Source organism: Leucoraja erinacea, chromosome 8, assembly GCF_028641065.1.
Source record: "Leucoraja erinacea ecotype New England chromosome 8, Leri_hhj_1, whole genome shotgun sequence".
Taxonomy (NCBI): domain Eukaryota; kingdom Metazoa; phylum Chordata; class Chondrichthyes; order Rajiformes; family Rajidae; genus Leucoraja; species Leucoraja erinaceus.
This window is the reverse complement of record NC_073384.1, coordinates 21,642,798-21,667,033: the sequence shown is the minus strand read 5'-3', so window position 1 is coordinate 21,667,033 and position 24,236 is coordinate 21,642,798.

Below are 24,236 nucleotides of genomic sequence, written 5' to 3'. Positions count from 1 at the left end.
AAAATCTGAAGTCGACTGAACCTGAGATTTATGACCTTTTTAGTTTAATTTAGAGATACAGTGTGGAAACAAGCCCTTCGGCCCACCGAGTCCGTACCGATCAGTGATCCCCGCACACTAACACTATCCTACATACACTAGGGACGATTTTCACTTCTACCAAGCCAATTAACCTACAAACTTGTACGTCATTGGAGTGTGGGAGGAAACCGAAGATCTCAGAGAAAACCCACGTGGTCATGGGGAGAACGTACAAACTTCGTACAGACAGCACCCATAGTCAGCATCGAACCTGGGTCTCCAGTGCTGCAAGTGCTGCAAGGCAAATCATCCACTGAGCCACCGTGCCGCCCTACAGGAAAGGCCCCAGGTTATGACAGAGGCTTCAGTTCCTGAGAACTGCTCGCAACCTGAGCAGTTCGTGCGTCAGGAGAGCGATCAGGAGCAGGAAGAGTGGCTACTGGCCGGCCTCACTGACTCAGTGAGGGAGCGAGTGGATCTGCACAGAGCTCCCCAGCTCCCGATTGTTGTGGCTCAGGGTGTAGGGAAGGGAGAGAAGGCACCTGGAAATGACCCAGCAGAAGATGCCTGCAACAGCGGCAAATCCATCCTCATCTAACCCACTGCTCTTCTAAACACTTGTTTGTATGTACAGGGGTGTGGAAATTTCACACTCAAGATGGATCTGCATTAGCTAATCAAACGTATTGTAGGATAGAGAATAAATGCAGGTATACTTAGTTAGGTAACAGATTAGCCATGAAATTAAACATAACAGTCATAGGGCCATACAGCATAGACATGGGATCTTCAGCCCATCGTGTCCATGTCAACCAGTTTGCCTGTCTACAATGGTCTGAAGAAGGGTTCCAACCATAAACGTCACCCACCCTTTTTCTCAAGAGACTGCCTGACACACAGAGATACTCCAGCACTTTGTGTCTAACCACACTGATCCCATTTGCCTGCATTAAGACTATCCTTCTGCTTGCCTATTAAAGTGGGGAATTGAATCACCTCCTCATGCTCCCTATATTAACCATATAACCATATAACAATTACAGCACGGAAACAGGCCATCTCGGCCCTACAAGTCCGTGCCGAACAAAATTTTTTTCCCCTTAGTCCCACCTGTCTGCACTCATACCATAACCCTCCATTCCCTTCTCATCCATATGCCTATCCAATTTATTTTTAAATGATACCAATGAACCTGTCTCCACCACTTCCACTGGAAGCTCATTCCACACAGCTTCCACTCTCTGAGTAAAGAAGTTCCCCCTCATATTACCCCTAAACTTCTGTCCCTTAATTCTGAAGTCAATGTCATATATTGCAATATGAACACAACAAATTCTATGTTAACCATATAACAATTACAGCACGGAAGCAGGCTATCTCAGCCCTTCTAATCTGTGCCGAACACTTACTCTCACCTAGTCCCATCTACCTGCACTCAGACCATAACCCTCCATTCCTTTCCCGTCCATATACTTATCCAATTTATTTTTAAATGACAAAATCGAACCTGCCTCCACCACTTCCACTGGAAGCTCATTCCACACAGCTTCCACTCTCTGAGTAAAGAAGTTCCCCCTCATGTTACCTCTAAACTTCTGTCCCTTAATTCTCAAATCATGTCCTCTAGTTTGAATCTTCCCAACTCTCAATGGAAAAAGCTTATCCACGTCAACTCTGTCTATCCGTCTCATAATTTTAAAGACCTCTATCGTCCCCCCCTTAACCTTCTGCGCTCCAAAGAATAAAGACCTAACTTAACCATATAACATATAACCATATAACAATTACAGCACGGAAACAGGCAATCTCAAAGGCCCTACAAGTCCGTGCTGACCAATTTTTTTTTTTGAACTTGTTCAACCTTTCTCTGTAACTTAGTTGCTGAAACCCAGGCAACATTCTAGTAAATCTCCTCTGTACTCTCTCTATTTTGTTGACATCTTTCCTATAATTTGGCGACCAAAATTGTACACCATACTCCAGAATTGGCCTCACCAATGCCTTGTACAATTTTACCAATACATCCCAACTTCTTTACTCAAGGCTCTGATTTATAAAGGCCAGTACACCAAAAGCTTTCTTTACCACCCTATCTACATGAGATTCCACCTTCAGGGTACTATGCACAGTTATTCCTAGATCCCTCTGTTCAACTGCATTCCTCAATTCGCTACCATTTACCACATACGTCCTATTTTGATTTGGCATGCCAAGATGTAGCACCTCACACTTATCAGCATTAAACTCCATCTGCCATCTTTCAGCCCACTCTTCCAAATGGCCTAAATCTCTCTGTAGACTACTTCATTATCCACAACACCACCTATCTTAGTATCACCTGCATACTTACTAATCCAATTTACCACACCATCATCCAGATCATTGATGTATATGACAAACAACAGTGGACCCAACACAGACCTCTGAGGCACCCCACTAGTCACCGGCCTCCAACCTGACAAACAGCCATCCACCATTACTCTCTGGCATCTCCCATTCAGCCACTGTTGAATCCATCTTGCTACTCCACCATAATACACAACAATTGAACCTTCTTAACCAACCTTCCATGTGGAACCTTGTCAAAGGCCTTACTGAAGTCCATATAGACAACATCCACTGCTTTACCCTCATCAATTTCCTTAGTAACCTCTTCAAAAATTGACTGTTCCTAATCAGACCCTGTTTATCCAGATGATTATATATATTATCTCTAAGTATCCTTTTCATTAATTTGCGCACCACTGACGTCAAACTAACAGGTCTATAATTGCTAGGTTTACTCTTAGAACCCTTTTTAAACAATGGAACATGCGCAGTACGCCAATACTCCAGCACCATTCCCGTTTCTAATGATATTTGAAATATTTCTGTCATAGCCCCTGCTATTTCTACACTAACTACCCTCAATGTCCTAGGGAATATCCTGTCAGGACCTGGAGACTTATCCACTTCTATATTTTTCAAAAGTGTCAGTATTTCCTCTTCTTTGAACCTCATAGTTTCCATAGCTACTCTACTTGTTTCCCTTACCTCACATAATTCAATATCCTTCTCCTTGGTGAATACCGAAGAAAAGAAATGGTTCAATATCTCCCCCATCTCTTTTGACTTTGCAGATAGCTGTCCACTCTGACGCTCTAATGGACCAATTTTATCCCTCGTTATCCTTTTGCTATTAATATAGCTGTAGAAACCCTTTGGATTTACTTTCACCTTACTTGCCAAAACATTGTTGTTGTAACATGACAATTAGAAATCAATATAACATTATAAGCCACATGAACACTGCACGGGGAACATTGAGCAGATGAACTGTCACCCTGGGGGATGCAGTGGCCCTGTTAGTCCAATTCCTTTTCAGAGAAATATGAACTCTAAATTACCTAATGAAATATGTTGTTGGATGAATTACAGATGGTGATGAGTCAGAGTATAGAGGTGAGATTGACCGATTGGCCAAATTGTGCCAGCACAACAACCTGGTTCTCAACACCAGTAAAACCAAGGAACTGATTGTGGAATTTGGAAGGGGAAGGATGAGGACCCATAACCCTGTTTATATCAATGGGACAATGGTGGAGAGGGTCAAAAACGTCAACTTCCTGGGCATACGTATTTCCGAAGAATTTTTCCTGGACCCAGCACACTGACGCAATTATAAAGAAGGCACATCAGTGCCTCTACTTCCTGAGAAGATTATGGAGAGTCGGTATGTCAAAGAGGATTCTCTTAAACTTCTACAGGTGCACAGTTGAGAGCATACTGGCTGGCTGCATCGTGGTGTGGTTCGGCAACTTGAATGTCCAGGAGAGCAGAAAAGACTGCAAAGGTTGTGACCACTGCCCAGTGCATAACTGGCTTTGACCTCCCCACCATCGAAGGGATCTATCGAAGTCTCTGCCTCAAAAAGGCGGCCAACATCATCCTGGCCACACATTCATTTCAGCGTTGCCATTGGGAAAGAAGGTACAGGAGCCTGAAAACTGTAACGACCAGGTTCAGGAACAGCTTCTCCACAGCCATCAGGCTATTAAACATGACAACAAATAAGCTCTGAACTATAACAGACTATTATTATTATTGCACTATATTTGTTATTTATTGAGTATGTGTGAATATGTATATATACACACTGAACTTTTATTTTCTCCCGTTACGTACTATGTTTGCATATTCTGGTGTGCTGCAGCAAGTAAGAATTTCATTGTCCTATTTTGGACATATGACAATAAAATACTCTTGACTCCCTCTCTCTCTCTCTCTCTCTCTCTCTCTCTTGAAGAGCTTGAGGTTGTAGTGCAGTTTTTCACAGACTCGTGACTTACCATCTCACTTCAAAGATATACTGCACGTAGCAGCACTGAGCTAGTTCCAAAACAGTATTTTGTCAGCTGTAAGAACACATTGTGATATTCGAAGGTCATCAACGATCATATAGATCAATATTTTTCTAGCAATTAAATATTTGCACGGTCACTATTGCAGGGTAGGTAGACAATATATTTGTCATTGAAGTTGAATCATTAACTCTCTTACTCTCTTCTTCGATTGGCCTTGAGCGTTTCCAGTATCTTCTTTTATTTCTGACTCGCTGGCTCTCACAAGTCACATCGTGATTTGTGACTGACTGGTCACTTGTTTCCCCTTGATGTGTCTGAGGGATAAATGACGGCCAGGGAGCCAGAAGAAGTCTTTTGCTTTTCTTCAGAGGAATGAGATGTTTTATGCCCACCCATTCAGGGCTACTGTTAAATGGGTCTTTCCTAAGGTGTCTCGTTTGCAGATCATTCCTCTGCCTACAGTACACCCTCTGTGATAACGGATGCACCAGCCTAGTCTATGTATCCAACTTTCTTAAGTGAGGCTAAAATATTCAACTCCCCAGGTAATCAAACATTCGTTGCTTTATCACCATTGAAAAATATTTAGAAACATAGAAAATTGTTGCAGGAGGATGCCGTTCGGCCCTTTGAGCCAGCACCACCATTCAATATGATCATAGCTGATCATCCGAAATCAGTACCCCGTTCTGGCTTTTTCCCCGTATCCCTTGATTCCCTTATCCCTAAGAGCTAAATCTAATGCCCCTGTCCCACTTAGGAAACCTGAATAGAAACCTCTGGAGACTTTGTGCCCCACCCAAGGTTTCCATGCAGTTGCCAGAGGTTGCAGGTGGTTGCCGGAGGTTGCAGGTAGTGGAAGCAGTTAGGGAGACTGAGACAAACCTCCGGGAACCTCATGGAAACCTTGGGTGGGGCACAAAGTCTCCAGAAGTTTCCGTTTCCGTTCCGGTTTCCTAAGTGGGACAGGGGCATAACTCTCTCTTGAAACCATCCAGTGAATTGGCCCCCACTGCCATCGGTGGCAGAGAATTCCACAGATTCACAACTTACCTGGACGAGTGCAGTTCCAACAGAACTCAAAGAGCTCAGCTCTATGGGCGGCACAGTGGCGCAGCAGTAGAGTTGCTGCCTTACAGCGCCAGAGACCCGAGATTGATCCTCTTAAACATAATCTACCGCATTGTGGCTCGTACCTTTTTTTAAAATCATGGAGCGAAGGAAATAGGCAACGTTTCGGCCCGAAACGTTGCCTATTTACTTCGCCCCATAGATGCTGCTGCACCCGCTGAGTTTCTCCAGCATTTTGTACCCACTATAAATTGCCACTGTGCAGATGTCGATAATCCAGGGGTGGTTAATGCGAATGTAGGGAGAATGAAATGGGATTGGCACTGGATTAGTACAAATGAGTGCTTAATGGTCGGCACGGACTTGGTGGGACGAAGGGCGAGCATGACGCTATGTCAATGCCTCCAAAATGTAAAAATGGCATGGCTTCAATTTACTTTAGTTTAGTTTAGTTTAGAGATACAGCGCGGAAACAGGCCCTTCGGCCCACCAAGTCCGCACCAACCAAGCAATCCCCGCACACTAACACTATCCTACACACACTAAGGACAATTTACAATGATACCGAGCCAATTAACCCACAAACCTATATGTCTTTGGGGTGTGGAAGGAAACTGAAGACCTCAGGGAAAACCCACACAGGTCACGGGGGGAACGTACAAACTCCGTACAGACAAGCACCCGTAGTCAGAATCAAACCCGGGTCTCTGGCGCTGTAATGAGTCTGAAGAAGGGTCTTGACCCGAAATGTCACCCATTCCTTCTCTCCAGAGATGCGGCCTGTCCCACTGAATTATCTGAGCATTTTATGTCTATCTTCAGCTCTGCCGCTACGCCACCCTGCCACCCAATTGTTCTTACAACCATTGCTTAATTAACATCACCAAAATAAATTACCTTTTATTATCAGATTTCTGGGATCTTTCTATTTTGCTTTTGTTAAAATGATAGCATTAATAAAAATAATTAATGGGTTGAGAGGCACTTGGGGTTGATTAATTGAAACATGTTGGCTCTTGCAGCGAGACACTACATGATCTGGTCCTCTGGGTCCTTTTCTTTTCTCATGCAATAAAATAAAAAGAAGATTGAGTTATTCTGTGGTATAAATCATTTGTTATTCAGCAGATCTCCCAACAAATCTCCAGTAAACAAATACAGCAGAACATCTCAGAACACGATGCAACGGTTGACATCAATAAGCTTTAATTGGTGTCATAAAATCTCCTAATGTCATGTCCTCTGATGGTGTATAAAAAGTCAATTTAATAAATTCCTGTTGGAAAGCAAGAGAGTTTGCTCATTAACTTCCATTTTGTCACAGCCAGTGTCATATGAAACAGTATTCACATCGTAAAATATTTATTTATACTGGTGGTTCTCTTGTGGTGCTGTTCATGGGCTGTCTGCCAATCTGGAGCATCAATGTATTATTTAGATGTGACAGGCCCTTCGGCCCAACTATTCCATTTTGTCATTTACGCTCCACTTGAGTCTCCTCTACTCTTTTCCGCAGTTAAATCTATCAGCATAACTCTTTTCCCTTCTACCTTATACAATTGTCTAGCCTCCCCTTAAAGCATCATTACCATTCATTCCTTGTGGTAATCTCTGTCTCACTGCCCTTTGGGTAAAGTTGTTTCTTCTGAATCCTCAGTTGGATTTCTAGGTGGCTGCCTTATGTTGATAAACTATAGATTAGGTTTTAGAGATGCAGCATTGAAACAGGCCCTTTGGCCCACCATGTCCACATGTACACTAGCTCTATGTTATCCAACTTTCGCCTCTTACACAGGGGGCAATTTACAGAGGCCAATTAACCTACTTATAATCTTAAGGACCTCTCTTCGTTTACCTCATAGATTTCTTACCCCATGGGCAAAGCAACCAAGTTTTCTTGTCTTTCCCATTGTGTGGAGTATTAGTTATGTGGTGATTCGTGCTGGGGTGGAGGGACAGTGGGCAAGACCGGAGAAGCGAGGGAAAGGATAAAGGGTTGGCAAAGGAAGAGCCATTTTAAAATCAGACACACTCGAGAGTGTGGGGTGCAATGCTGTGTCCTGTGAGTGCTGCACACTACAAGGACAGGATTCTGAACCATTGCGCGTCTGAGATAACTCATAAGTTCAATAGTTCATAAGTGAATGGAGCAGAATTAGGCCATTTGGCCCATCAAGTCTACTCCACCATTCAATCATGACTTATCCATCTTTCCCCCTTCTCCTGCTCTCTCCATACCCCCTGTTCTAATCTATCTGTAGCAATGCGCAGGGCAAGTTGGATATGTATAAAAGTCCCCAGGATTGGGTTGGTTTCGAATCGGCTAAGGTCAAGTGGATTCACACCTTAGTTTTGTATCAGAGCAGGGCAGTAAAACTGAGGCAGAGGTCGAGGTAATTGTGGCAAGGTTGTCCCTCAGGGAGTGATGGAGCAGCATTACCAATGGACCTGGGGCTTTAGCACTGATCTCTGTGGCACCCCCACAAGGCACAGGCTGCCAGATTGAGCAACATTCTGTCAAGGACCGTGTGGTGGCTGTCTGTGCACGAGTCTCCCTATGTTAAACAAAGTCACGCAGAGGCATCCTCCATGAGAGGACAGTCATACTCTTTTCGAGTGACCGCCGATAATCTATTTAATCTCTTGCTCTTTTATAATATAATAAAGTCACATTTGCTACCCTCCAATTCACAGGAACAAATCCAGATTCAATAGAATTTTAAAAGATGTCAATTCAAGTGCTCACCATCTCCGCAGCTACTTCTTTCAAAACCTCACTGTAGATGGTTTATGCATGCAACCTATAATGTAGCTACCTCAATACCACTAACCACGCCCAGTCATCTCAGTATAACTGTGATATCTTCCCCTTGCTCCTCCCTTGGTTCCAGTATGCCTGAAGACTAGATGCAGTCAGTACTGGGACGTGTTTGACATGTGCCTGTATTAAATACTCAGTAAAGTTACAGTGTGTCAGACTTGACTCCTTTACACTCACTATGTAGATGCAAGCATAGGATCATACATTATGGAAACATGCCATTTGGTCCATCACATCCATGCTGACCAATGGACACTACATATCTGTATTAATCTCACCTTCCAGCATACATGGGTCATTCAAATGCTTAACTAGACACTTCTTAAATGCTGCCAGTGGCACTACCACTCTCTCCAGCAGCGTGTTCCAGATATTGACCACTCTCTAGGTGAATAGGGTTCCCCTCAGATCGCTGCTAAATATCTTACCTTTTACCGCTAGTTTTATCTATTACTGATATGAAGAAGATTAAGTTTCTGTTTTCATTCCTATCTATATCCCTCTTACTATTATATGTCCCAATCATATTCTCCTTCAACCTCCTCCGCTCTGAAGGAAACAGATCTTGTTTCTCCAGTCTCTGAGAGTCAAGAATGTTTTATTGTCACATGTCCTGAAATGGAACAAGACATTCTTGCTTGCAGCAGCACAACAGATATGTAAACATAGTACTCAGTAAGACACCACAATAAACAACTAAGTTAATTTTATAAAAACAAATAAGTTAATTTTATAAAAGCAAACAATATAGTGCAAAGCCAAAAACAAAGTCCCTAATTTAGTTTGAACTCATAGTGTTCACTAGCCTGATGGATGTTGGGAAGAAGCTGCTCCTGAAACTGGATGTTACAGTTTTCAGGCTCATTCCTGAAAACAGGAGTGAAATGAGAGCATAGCCAGGATGGTGTGTGTCTGTGATGATGCTGGCTGCCCTTTTGAGGCTGTGCCGCCTATAGATCCCTTCGATGGTAGGGCGGTCTGTACCCATGATGAACTAGGCAGTGTTCTTCATTCCTGGGCATTTGAGTTGCGGAACCAGGTTGTGATGCATCCAGTCAATATACTCTATATCGTACACCTGCAGATGTTCAAGACAGTATCCCTGACATCATCCTGCTGAAAAGAGCATCTGGTGCTTGGGAATAAAATGCTTTCCATTTCACCAACTTCTTTTTTCTTTGACACTAATATGATTTCTTTCAACTCTTCATTTGTACCGGATCCTTGGCAACTTAGAATCCTATTCTTTGGAATTGATATTGTCCTTGATTTCTCCTGTTAGCCATGGATGGGCAATTTCTTCTGTTGAAATGTTGTATCTTAAAGGATTTTTATTTGGCAAATCAGGTGTTATACTCTTTACTTTATTTCTCCAATCATTTAGAGCTTCTTATACCTTTATAGTTTCCTTTGCTTATCCTTTATGGTTTGTTCAGATTAAAGTACCTCCCATTCAACTCAACGTTATGGTTAATCGTCCCAACTACATTTTTCCATTCCAATTCCTGGAATGCATGGACTTGGAAATAAAGACGAAAATCTGGCCATGTGGCGAAACCAAATATTTTGTTTTTGCAATTATTTCTTTTAAATTACATATTTGAAGAAATAAATAAATCTCTGTGTATACTGGCTGGAGTCATATAAATAAACAGCCTTTTAAGTATAGGCCCCTCAAAGATTCAAAAGTTTACGTTTATTTTGCACAAAGGACAGGAGCAACTTCAAGCCGCCGTCGTGAAGAAATGGGGGCATTAACCTCAATCTTTTGCGTGATTTTTCTTGCCACTGAATGAAAAGGTTTCAGGACCTCTCTTTGCAGTAGCAGTCCAGACTTCCCTCATCAAACGGGCAGTGCAAAAGGACACATTCTCTTTCAGTTCATGCCTCGTTACTCAGGCCCTGCACTTACTTGACTTCTCTGACCGTACTTACAACACAACAGGCCTTCAGGGACCCAGCTTCTTCTTTCCTTGCTGTTTCAGTGAAATGGAAAGCCAAGTAGCCAACATGGGCTCGCTTCCATCTCTGAATGCGTTCTGACAGATCTCTGGAATTCTCTTTATATGCGCACCACATTGTACTGATCCCCAGAGACTATGGGGATGCGTGCTGCATTCTGGCTGCAACATCTATTGCGCCTGACAATCTACACGACGCAAGTCAGGAGTGTGATGGGACAATCTCCATTTGCTTGGATGAGTACAGCTCCAACAACTCTCAGCAAACTCAACGGCATCCAGGACAAAGCAGTCTGCTTGGCTGGTACAACATCTACCACCTCAACCATTCTCTCCATGACTAGTGCACAGAGACTGCAGTATGAACAAAGTGTACATGGTTACTCGCCCAGGCTACTCTGATAGCAGCTCCCAAATTTGTGATCTCTGGCAATTGTGTAAAAGGCAAAGACTGGATAAATTGACTTTTATTTTTGGAGTGTAGGCAGCTGCTGGATGATTTTATTGAAGTAAGTAATGAGGAGCATAGACCGATTGAATGTTCACAATCTTTTCCGCAGGATAAGTGATTCAAAATCTAGAGGGCTTAAGGTGAGTGGGAAGAGATTTATGAGGGACCTCAGAGGTAATATTTTCACTCAGAGGGTAGTCTGTATCTGGAACGAGCCACCAGAGGCAGCTATAGTAATAGATACAGGGTGACACAGTGGCACAGCATTAGAGTTGCTGCCTTACAGCACCAGAGACCTAGGTTCAATTCCGACTACTGCTATACGTAGTTTATACATTCTCCCTGTGACCTGCATGGGTTTTCTCCAGTATCTCAGGTTCCTCCCATGCTCCAAAGATGTACAGGTTTATAGGTTAATTGGCTTGGTATAATTGTAAATTGGCCCTAGTGTGTGTAGGATAGAGCAAATGTGCAGGGATCACTGGCATACAGACTCTGTGGGCCGAAGTGCCTATTCCTGCGCAGTATCTCTAAACTAAACTAAAATATACAATTATGACATTCAAAAGACATTTGGACAGATATTTGGAGAGGGATTTTGAGCAATATGGGCCAAACGCAGGTAAATGGTAACTAGCCCAGAACTTAGTCAGCATGAACAAGCTGACCAAACAGAGTTTTCACGTTCGCTATGGCGCTCTAATTCCATCACCATCACCTGCAGGTCTTCTTTCAATACATTATCTGGACTTGGAAATATAACCTCCTACACCTTTGGATCCAAATCCTGCAGCACCATAGGAATACCTTCACCAGAGGACTGCAGTGGTTCATCATTACCTTCTCTATGGTTGGGTGACAAAGACTGATCTTGGTAGCGATAACCAACTTACAAAGCATGAAAAAATAAAGCAAACTGCTTAGATACATGCATGTGTGCAGAAGGAGTCATCAGTACTTGCAATTGCGGATCTCTCTTCTCCAACCTATACACAATACAATACAATACAATACAATACAATACGGTTTTATTCGTCACATTGCACATAAAGTGCAAGTGAAATGAATTTGTCAGCAGCGGTACAATAATAAAGAACACACAATACACAATAAAAAAATTTAACACAAACATCCACCACAGCATTCATCACTGCGGTGGAAGGCACAAAATTTGGCCAGTCCTCCTCCATTTCCCCCCGTGGTTGGGACCAGAGTCCAGAGTCAGTCCAGGATCGGCTCTTCCTCATCCGGAGACCGCGGCTTTAGGTTGGTGTAGGCCGCAGGCCGGCGGTCGAGATTTAAAGTCCCCGCTGCAACCAGAAGCACCGCAGACCGCAGGGCCGGCGGTAGAGGCTTCCCTCCAGGGGTGATGGTAAGTCCACGCCGGGTCCGCGGTAGAAGTTGGCCGCAGGCCGGCGGTGGAAGCTCCTTCTTCTCCCGGGTCCCCCGCGAGGGATCCCGGGCTGCAGACGCCGCGCCAGCTGGAGCTCTGCAGACCGCGGCTTCAGGCTGCCGGCTGCCTCGGGCCAGCGAAACAGAGCGCTCCCCTCCAGCGAGCCCCAGCGAGGGCTCGCCCGCTCCACGCCGAGAGTCCACGCTGCGCCCGCTGCTGAAGCCCCGGGCGCGTCTCTGGGAAAGGCCACCCGATCCTTGCTGTAAGGCCACGGGGGAGGCGACCTGGAAAAAGTCACCTCTCCGTGGAGGAGGCGACCGAAACGGTTTCCCCCTCATCCCCCCACACCACCCCCCACAAAATACACACAAAGAAACACAAAATACATACTTTAAAACATACTAAAAAAACAAAAAAAGTTGAAAAAAACGGACACGCTGCTGACAGCACGTCCGTTCCATGCCAAACATGCCATTCCATTCATCTTCACCCAAAGCTGGAGATGAAACTGAAGGCTGAAAGCGAGGAAAGAACTACAACTCCCACAATGTTAATGGAGTGTGCCCTCACTGGGGACATTGAGCGCACTGTGGACATGGAACCACAGTGGACAGTGTGGATATCGGCCTGATGTGGACATGGAGAACACATAATACATAACACAGATACCTTGTTATTTGACTCAACATCAGCAAACACCAATGTCCAGAATCTACCATTCCTGAAATTCCCTTCTCACCAACCAGTCAGGCATATCTTGATGGCTGCCCGCTTGGCAGAGAGAGTTAAAACTGTGCCTCCATACTGTGGAAAGAGTCTGTCGGATCTGTGTAGGAAGGAAATGCAGATACTGGTTTACACTGACAATAGACACAAAAAGCTGGAGTAACTCAGCGGGACAGGCAGCATCGCTGGAGAGAAGGAATGTGTGACGCTTCGGGTCAAGAAGAAGTGTCTCAACCTGAAATGTCACCCATTCATTCTCTCAAGAGCTGCTGCCTGCTCCGCTGAGTTACTCCAACATTTTGTGTCTCCTGTCGGATCTGTGTTGACTTCAAATTCCGAACAAAATGTGGGAGTCTGTGAAGCTCAGCTGCTGGCTTTGAGAGCGACTGCCTCGGTTCACATTGTGCCAGGACTTTATTGTGGTGCTTTTCCCAGAGGAGGAAGGGAAGGCTGGAAGGGTTCAAATAACAAGCCAGGCCCATGCCTTTCTGGAAAAGTAGTGTGGGGATAACACATCTCTTTGGCAGGTAACCCAGAGGCTATGAGATGCAATGTTGCTACGCCAAGTTGTCAAAGTAAATACCTGATAATCCATAAATTGGCACCACCAAAAAGTCACTAGGAAATCCATGGGATTCTTGCAATCAGATAGTCTTCTGAAAAGCACGCCTGCCAACAGCTAATAGGTCTGTTCACTTTTGACTGCATTACTGGTAGATTTTTCACGCTCTTTGAGTTAATTTACATGATGTGGATGGGAATTACAAGACCAGAACGTATTGCTTTTTTAAAGGGAAGTTACCCTCTGTATTGTGTAGGAAGGAACTGGAGATGCTGGTTTATACCAAAGATAGACACAAAGTTCTGGGGTAAATCAGCGTGTCAGGCAGCATCTCTGGACAAAAAGGATGGGTGGCGTTTTGGGTCATAACCCTTCTTCAGACTGAAAGAAGAGGATATGATTAAAATAGTACAAGAGATTGGGACAGGCACAAAAAAATGGAGTAACTAAGAATGGGTGATCGGGAACTTCTTTCAAGCTTCTATATTTTCTTTTACTTTCATTTAGTTTAGTTTATTATTGTCACGTGTTACGAAGTACAGTGAAAAGCTTTTGGTTGCATGCTATCCAGTCAAAGAAAATATTATATATGATTACAATCAATGTATAGGATGAAGCCGGGGATGCTTGATTATACAGAAGATAGACACAAAGTATTGAAGATCAGGCAGCATCTCTGGAGAAATAGGATGGGTGATATTTCAGGTTGCAACCCATCTTCCCACTGAAAGAAGAAAGGGGGGGGGGCAGAACTGGAGGTACGAAAAGGCCTTCCAACACAAAACATCACCCATTCTTTACACCCTCTGTACTGTTTGTCTGGAGTCAAATATGGGCCTCTCTCTAGTAAACCCAACAATCCATTACTTTGCTAACTGTTGGTATGGAAGCTAGAATTAATGCAGATAAATGTCATTAACTTAAGTAGCACCTGTGGTGAGATTTGAACTGTACATTAGACAGCCCAGTAACATACCTGTTGTGCTACCATATTTTAATTGTATACTGTATATGGTCAATAAAAGGTTAAGGCATGTTTTCAATGATGCTCACTCAGACTGTATTAGTTGCAAATATTGTCTAACTATTGATGTTTAATAGATGCAGATGTCTTATGTCTGCAAATGTTCAGGCTGTATTTCAGATAGAGTCCAGGTAGCTGTGTCTGTCAATGCCAGGAGCCAGGTCTGGCATGAACACTTGTGTTACAGTGCAGGAAAGGGTGCAATGATCTTGTTTGCACAGTCAAATTGCACCTTCAGTTAACTGCTCTTCTGATGTCAAATAAGCTTATAGTTCTCAAATAGAGCACTGGTGCAGCCTTATCTCTCAAGGCTCGAGTCTAGGGTGGAATGAAGCTCAGATCATCAAGATAATAGACACGAAATGCTGGAGTAACTCAGCTGGACAAGCAGCATCTCTGAAGAGAAGGAATGGGTGACCTTTTGGGTCAAGACCCTTCTTCAGTCCCATGACTGAATCACACTCACTGCTGTCCCGGCAACCTGTAAAATGATTTTATTTTTACTCTGGGTTGTTTTGCCTGTCTCATAGAGTCATTGGGTCATGCAGCCTGGGAACAGGCCCTTCGGCCCAACTCATTCATACCGGAAAAATCCCTCTCTAAGCTTGTCCCATTTGCCCGCATTTGACCAGTATCACGTGTTGTGGTTTCTAGTTTTGACCCCTCTGTTAATGGAAAGGGTTCCTCTCAATTTATTCTGTCTATACCCTTCCTGAGTTGAAATCCCCCACCCCCTTAACCATGTTTGTTCAAGGAAAACAACCTTGGCTCCTTCACCTTACTCAATCGGCAACCATTCATGTAAATCTCTTCTGTATTTTCCAACAGTATGGTGCTAAGGTCCTGGCAGGCCACGCGGGACAGAAGGTCCCGGAAAGGGGTGGCGGTACCCCGATGGATGGCCTGGCTCACCCACTGTGGAACCCGGAGAGGGAGGCCTCAGAGTCCAGCCCTAGCTTGCCCCCGAACACCTGGAACCGGAAACGAGGTGGAGGAGGACGGCTTCAGCGGCTATACAAGGGATGGTAAGAAGAATCGGGGAGGTCTTACCTTCCGCGCCTTCATGGTCGGCTATGGGAGGCTCCCTTGCCGGGCAAGAAGTGGGAGTACAGTTTGTGGGACAACCAGATGGAGGCGACGGCTGCAACACGTATTGATAGCCAGCTGCAGTAGGGACTTGGAAATGGTGCCAAAACTGGTGACGCTTACATATAGACTCAGTGGGCTGTTTTTATGCATTATGTACTTAACCGTGGAATGTATCTTTGTATGGCAACAACTGTACTAATCTATATGCCAAAAAAATCCATTGTACCTTGGTACATGTGATAATAAAGGAACTATTGAACAATACTGATACAATATTTCAGTTGTTGCTGAACCTAAGGGCAGACAAAGCCAGCTAAAGACCCTCGGTAACTCTGTGATTGATATTTTGCTTTTAATATTATTATGGCAGCCAATATATTGGCTAAGAATAGTAGATACTAAAGATTTGGAGCCGTGCTGTCTCAGATGAGTCGAAAATAAGTGTCACTGTGGCTAAAGATTTATACCGGACAAGGTACAGGGGAAAACAGTACAATATGTGATGCAGCTGTGTCCATTCACACTTCTGTCACACTATAATGATCAGTTGCTGAAGCATCACACAATATGGGATCCAGAGTCTTTAATGCTGGATTGAATGCGCTGTTGGAACGTGGGAGAGTATCCTGGAGCTCCATCAGATGGGTGGCAATGGAGGTCAGCGTACCAGTATGTGTTTAGAGCATCATGTTGGCACAGCTGGTAGAACCACTGCCTCACAACTCCAGCCACACTGGTCCAATCCTAACCTTGGGTGCTGTCTGCGTGGAGTTTGCATGTTCTCTCTGTGATCATGTTGATTTTCCTTGGTTCCTCTGGTCTCTGCCCATATCCCAAAAAATGCAGATATGTAGGTTGATTGTCAGCTGCTAATTGCCCCAAATGTGTAGGCGAGTAGTCAAATCTGGAAGAGTTCATGGAAATGTGGGGGAAATTTAAAAAAATTCCAGAGAAAGTGTTAGAGGCAGGTACAATGATACTGTTTAAAGATTTGGTCACGTATATGGATAGGAACGATTTAGAGAGATGTGGGCGGAATATTGGCAAATGGGACTAGCTCAGGAAGGTATCTGAGTCTATGTGAATGTGTTGGCCAAAGGGTCTGTTTCTCTGATGTATACAGTAGATGCTCAACAGTCGGATTGGATGGTGGGCTGTGGGGACTGCTTTCATGCTGTGTGACTCTATGAAGGGCCATCTTTCATTGAAACAGAAACATAGAAAAATAGGTACACGAGTAGGTCATTCAGCCCTTTGAGCCAGCACCACAGTTCAACATGATCATGGCTGATCATCTAAAATCAGTACCCCGTTCCTGCTTTTCCCCATATCCCTTGATTCCTTTAGCCCTAAGAACTAAATTTAACTTTCTCTTTCATACTTAACTTTTAGAGCTGGGGCAAGGGAAGAATGAGTCAAACCTTTCATGCCATGCCCTGGTTTCCTGGAGGAAATCGGGTGTACTGCAAGACATACTTCCTGTTACCATGCCGACGGAACAGGGCAACCCAATATTTCATGCATTGCATGGCTTCCCTCCCAGGTACCATGGGGAAAGATGGAAGCTCCATCACACTGGTACTATCACAACATTTAAGAAGCATTTAGACAAATACATAGATAGGTCATAAGGTCATATGTGATAGGAGCAGAATTGTCTATTTGGCCCATCTAGTCTACTCTGCCATTTAATCATGGCTAATCTATCTCTCCCTCCAAACCCCATTCTCCTGCCTTCTCCCCATAACCCCTGACATATCTGACAATAAGGTAGGTTTAGAGGGATATGGGGCAAATGCCAGCAGGTGAGACTAATGTAGATGAGGCATGTTGGGCGGCGTGGGCAAGTTGGGCTGAAGGGCCTGTTTCCACGCTCTATGGCTCACTGACTCCAGGACACTGGGTCTGTACTGGAAGGGCAGTGACCTGCGGTGTTGGGCCGAAATTTCCTGAGCATCATCAGCACGACAAATTGCCCCCTCTTGTGTCATGAATTTGCCATCATTTCTATGACGTTGTTTTGCAAATAACTTTTCATGCCGCAACAGTGTTTTTACTCCATTAATAGCTTTATTTCTCCTCAAGTCCCAAACATCTGGATTTACAGCAGTTGTTCCTAACCCTCTGGAACTCTGGACCGTGCACAAATTCTCAGCGTGCCCGCCACGCTGAGCCAAGATCTTCCGAAGTGGTCGTGGCACATCATTATAATGAGATGTCCCGTGGAGGGAACTCTCAGCTGGCAAAGTCACATCTGGCGAACCACAGCTGCAATTCAAAAAAATGCTTGCAAAGGAGGCACAAAGGCGTTTGCCATTCTCCAGAACTCCTGGGACCAATAATCAGACCTCAGCAGAGATCTTGCCAAGTGCAACAGTTTAGTATTGGTGATCAAGTCCAACAAGTGAAGTACCAAGTTCTGTGAGGAATGGTTTGGCTCAGAGGTCCAGTGGTAAAAGTCTTCTTATCCTGCATTGAACTCTTCAGTCACAAAAGCCATACATAAATTGTTTACAAAATGATTAGTTGAGAGCTCACTTCATCGTCATGTCTGAAGAAGGGTCTCGACCCCAAAAGTCACCCATGCCTTCTCTCCAGAGATGCTGCCTGTCCCACTGAGTTACTCCAGCTTTCTGTATCTATCTTCCATCATCAAACATGTGTGTTAGAACTCTAAAACAAAGTAAATTATTCTTTACAGCCATTTCTGCACAGCAGGTTCCAACAAACAGTGCCTGGACCTCCTTGAGCCAAACCATTCCTCAAAGAACTTTGTACTTTACTTCTGTAGGGAGGAACTGCAGATGCTGGTTTACTCCGAAGATAGACACAAAATACTGGAGTAACTCAAGGGGTCAGGCAGCATCTCTGGGAAAAACGAATAGCTGATATTTAGGGTTGAGACGCTTCATCAATTCAGGCTCTGCCTTGTTCTATTCCTTCCCATATCTCCAGTTTCTCTCTATGAAGAAGGGTCTCAACCCGAAATGTCACCTATTCCTTTTCTCCAGAGATGCTCTTTGTCCCATTGAGTTAACAGCTTTTTGTGTCTATCTTCTAGTTTCCCCCTCCCTGACTCTCAGTCTGTTGAAAGACCTTGACCCGAAACATATCCTATACCTTTTCTCCAGAGATGCCTGATCTGCTGAGCTACTCCAGCATTTTGTGTCTATCTTTGGTACTACTTGTTGGAGTTGTTCTGGCGAGTTTCGGAATCTGCACCCTCAACATTCTGTCCACCTGCCTCTGCCTATAGATGTCTCAAGCCACCATCTACATCCTTACCACATCTTGGCTTGGCTAATACCAATGCTCCTTGGGCTGGCTGTCTCTGCAAATTTAATTCATTCAGATTTCTGCTTGCTGAGTATCAGCTTACACAAAGCTCTGGTCACTCACTGTATACTCATCAAATCTCCACATTTAACATTACCCATCATATCCAATCTCCTGCTGATCTTTGTAAGCTTCTCCAAACCTCCAACTCTCAATCATCGGTCAATCAAAGGCACTTTATTTGTAACATGTACCGAGGTACAGTGAAATTCATTTTTGGATCCAGTTCAGTACTAGTGTCACCATACATGAGCACGTAGACATATCTTAGATAGGTATCTCAAATGCAGTACAAGTGTACAGCAGTAGTACACTGAGACTGAGTTGCCAGTTTGACACCATTTTCAAGTCCCAGTTTAAAAGTGCAGGTTTCTTGACCTGACCATGAAGGCCCTGACTCTCCAAGATCTCTGCACTGTAGCAGTTCTTGTCTCCTCCACACCCATGGTTTCTCATGTTATTTGAATCCTCTGGCTCCTGTACCTTGAGCGCTGTTCATTCTGAACTCTGGGGTTCAAGTTTACAGTTCGCTGAAAGTGGCAACACAGGTAGATAACGGTGCTGATGAATTCATAAGACATGGGAGTGCTGGTGCAGGCTTCCCAGAAAATTAATCTGCAAGTTTAATTGGCAGTAAAGAAAGTAAACTCAATGCTAGCATTTGTTTCAAGAAGGCTGGTATACAAAAACAGGGATATAATGCTGAGACTCTATAAGGCACTGGTAAGGCTGCATTTGGAATATTGTGAGCAATTTTGGGCACCAGATCTGAGGAAGGATGTGGTTGCTCTAGAGCATGTCCTGAGGAGGTTTACAAGAATGATCCCAGGAATTAGTGGGTTAACCTATGATGAGCGTTTGTCAGCACTGGGCCTGTACTTGCTGGAGTTTAGAAGAATGAAGGGGGACCTAATTGAAATGTACAGCATAGTGAAAGGCTTGGATAGAGTGGATGTGGAGAGGATGTTTCCACTAGTGGGAGAATCTAGGACTAGATATCATAGCCTCATAATTAAAGGACATTATTTTAGGAAGGAGATGAAGAGAAATATCTTTAGTTCGAGGGTGGTGAATTATTTGCCACAGATGGCTGTAGAGGCCAAGAGTGGATATTTTTTAAGGTGGAGATAGATAGGTTTTTGATTAGTACAGGTGTCAGAGGTTATGGGGAGAATGTAGGAGAATGGGGTTCGGAGGGAGAGATAGATCAGCCATGATTGAATGGCAGAGTAGACTTGATCGGCTAGACAGAGTAGACAAATGGCCTAATTCGACTACTATCACTTATGACCTTATGACCTTATTACATGCCAGCATTCATAGGATGGGCAAAGAGTATAAAAGTTGGAACATTATACTGAAACTTTGCAAACAATGGTAATAATGCACTTTACAGTGTTAAGATATGGTCAAAAGAGAAAAAACAATGAGATCCAAAATTGACTGTATTGGAGAAAGAAAATGGGGAAGGCATCATTGTTTTGCAGAACAACAGAATTACAACTAATCACGAGGCCTAGATAGGGTACATACAAAAATTTCTCCCATGGTAAATAAAAAACAAGAAACATACATTAGTGAGAGGAAGAAGTTTTAAAGAGGATTTGAGGAGAATATATTTTACACAGAGAAAAGTTGATATCTGAATCTTGCTTCCAGAGGGGTGATGGAATCAGATATAAATTTTACAGGTAAGAGACATTTAGAAAGAGATTTAAATAGGCATAGAAAGGTACAGACCCAATGTGGGCGAATGGGTTTTGTTTGCATGGATGTAGTAAGGCAAAGACCCCATTTTTGTACAACTATGATTTTATAACTGTGTGTGTGTTTGCGTTGTGGGTTGGCGGGGAAGGGGCACATGTGTGCATGAATGTTCTTGCGTGTAAATATGTATATGCATGTGTAAATTTGAAATTGATATATGTGTGTGCACAAGTATAAATGTGTGTCAGGGTGAGTGTGTATGTGCAATTGTATCTGTATGCATGAATATATTATTGTATGTGTGCATGTGTGTAGAAGAGAGAGAAAATAGCGTGTGCCTGCGTGTGTGGGATTGTGTGTGAATATGGTATTTTACTTCGGAGTCACGTGAGTGACTATGTGAAGAAGCCTGCCATGACGCATTCATGCCATATCGCTTTCACGCTTGCGGAACGACAGGCGGGGTGGAGCGTTTACTCTGCGGTAGTGTTTGTCCCCACGCTGTTTTACACAAGGGGGGGAAGCTGCACAAAATAGTGTCCACAAGTGCTGCGAGTGAAACTGGCTGGGGAGGACCGCAAAGTTGCGGGAGCCAACAGCAGCTGAAGGCACAAGCCCCGTAAGGGATCAGCTGTGCCGATTTCTGATCCCGCGCTGGCCAGAACACCACGGCCGGGCGGGAGACTATTCAGAATGGGGCCGTCGACTTTTGATGAGTTGAAAACGGCAGGAGGCGGGGTGGAACGACGTTCCCCCGTAGCGACAATTTAAACCAGGACCTGCAGGTAAGAACTGCGGTCTTTTTTTGTTTTCCGATGCTGATTGGTGGGAAGACAAGGTCTGCGACAAAGTGGTGCATGAGGACCGCGGAGCAGCGGGGCAGCCAGCAGCAGCCAGCGTAACTTGGATTTGATATAGTGGGATCAGCTGTGCCCGATGTCACCTCCGCACCGGCCAGATCCACACGGCTGGGCGGAAAGGCTAGACACAAAAACAAACAAGGTTGTGGACTCAGAGGAGTCCGACTTTGAACAACCACGGGCGGCCAGCAACCGAGAGCGCTGGAGCCGGATGGAGCGGTGTGTGGAGCATTTGCTCCAACGTGACAGACTCCGGGAGATGGAGTCGGGTCACTGTGGGCCCTATGATAAACCCACAGCAGTACCTCTTGAAGGGCTGCACAGTGCTTCTACCTCATCAGAGGGGAGCACTGCGGGTCAGTTCTGTGCTGACCTGGAAGAGGGGTCCGCAGAAGGAAAGACAAGTGTGCAAGGGGTGCAGGAATGAGAGAACCTACTGGACTAATAAAAGGGACTCCAACAAAAACCCACTACAGCCAAAGACAGCACCCCTACGCACCCACCAGCAGAATTGTGAAAGCTCGAAGGCCCGGTATTCAAAACATGAGTCTTTTTTAGGCCATGGCCCAGGCTGGCCTTCTTGGAAGATGCGGGGACCTCCAACACCAACCAAACCGAAAATCCAGACACCAGCGCAACAACAGCAGCGAAGAACCTACAAAAAGAAGTAAACTATGGAGGTAGGTGGGTCTGGTTCCCTACAAAATACAGGGAGCATGGAGGTTGGGGGGAGATTACACTCTTTTCTGAATGCATGGAGCATGTTAACAACCGATACTTACATCTTAAGCAGTATCCAGGGATATACAATAGAGTTTATACACAAGTACAGCCCTCCAGTTTAACATATACCGAACCGAATGTTTGTGCTTTCTGATAAAGAAAAATCAAAAGCGCAAGCTGAACTGGAGCGGCCTTACGTAAAAGGTGTAATTGAGAAAACTCAACACGAACCATTAGAATTCGTGTCCAATATATTTACCAAAAACAAAAAAGATGGTGGTTGTCGAATCATCATAGATCTGACAAAATTGAATACATTTGTACAATATATTCACTTCAAAATGGAGACCTTTGTTACTGCTAAACAATTAATTTCCAAAGGTTACTTCATGGCCAGCATCGATTTAAAAGATGCTTACTATTCTGTGCCTATACGAGGTGACCACAGATGTTACTTAAAATTCAACTGGATGGGACAACTCTGGCAGTATAAAGCACTGCCAAATGGGTTATCATCAGCCCCAGGCTGTTCACAAAGATTTTGAAACCAACCCTAGCGTTTCTACGGAAACATAAACACATGGTCATGGCATATTTAGATTACATACTCATTGTGGGCAAAACTTTGGAATTGGCCAAACAAACTGTAACAGCCACAAAACAGTTATTTGAAAAACTGGGATTTAATTTCCATCAAGTTAAATCTAAACTAACGCCTTCCACTACTATGGACTATTTGGGGTTCACCATTGACTCAGTTCACATGTCGGTGACTCTGCCTAAGGGAAAGGCTAGAGACTTAATAGAGGCTTGCAATAACCTCATTGACATCAGCAAACCATCCATCAGATTGGTAGCAAAAGTAATTGGCAAAATGGTGGCTGCCTTTCCAGCCACACAATTTGGACCTCTACATTACCAAAACTTACAGAGAGCAAAAATACAAGCACTCTAAATTACTGCAGGTCACTTTGACAGACCTATGGAACTACCAATCAAAGCTAAAATGGAACTAAAATGGTGGATAGATAACATCTGGCTTTATTCCAATCCAATCATTGTCAATAACCCTTCCATGGTACTACAAACTGATGCCAGTGCACTTGGGTAGGGAGCCACCAATACCATCACCAGCTGTGGAGGTAGATGGACTGCTCAGGAGGCATCATTATTACTCACACTGGGCATAAACTACCTGGAAATGTTGGGTGCATTCTATGGCCTAAAGTCATATTGTCCTGGGTCATATCACCAGCATGTTAGACTACAGATAGACAATACCACCGTGGTAGCATACATTAACCACATGGGTGGGAACAAATCGACATCATGTGACAATCTGGCTAATACAATTTGGCAATGGTGTATCCAGAGAGATATTTGGATACCAGCCACTTACCTACCAGGAAGACTAAATTTAGTGGCAGACACCAGGTCACGCAAATTTAATGAAAACACCGAATGGGTGTTGAATAAAAAAGTATTCGTTGATATTACAGCAAAAAATAGAACACCAGATATCGATCTATTCGCATCCAGACTTAACCACCAGTTATCAAATTATGTTTCATGGGAACCAGACCCTGGGGCAGCGGCGACAGATGCATTTTCGCTGCATTGGGGGGAAATTGTTTATTTATGCATTCCCTCCTTTCTGCCTCATCAGTCGGGTATTAGGGAAAATACAACAAGACTCTGCCTCTGGGTATTTTGGTAGTACCCGATAGGCCTACTCAACCATGGTTCCCAGTGGTATTAAACATGGTATTAGAACCATGTATCACCATCCCACATAGACCAGATTTATTGCTACATGCCGTAACAAGGGATAGCCAACCATACCATAAACATTTGAACTTATTAATTTGTAGAGTTTAAAAACACCTCTACTACAACTGGGACTGATGGACTGAACAGTGAACATGATCTCGGCGGCCCAAAGACAGTCAACCAAAAAACAGTATCTGGTCTATATCAGGAAGTGGGAGATGTACTGCCATAAAAACAACATCACCTACAGAGACATGAACATCCCGTCTGTTCTGGAATATCTGACAGGCCTCCACTATGATGAGGGGCTCAGTTGCAGTGCCATCAACTGCGCCAGAAGTGCCCTATCGACTTACTTATGGCAGGGGACAGAGCGTT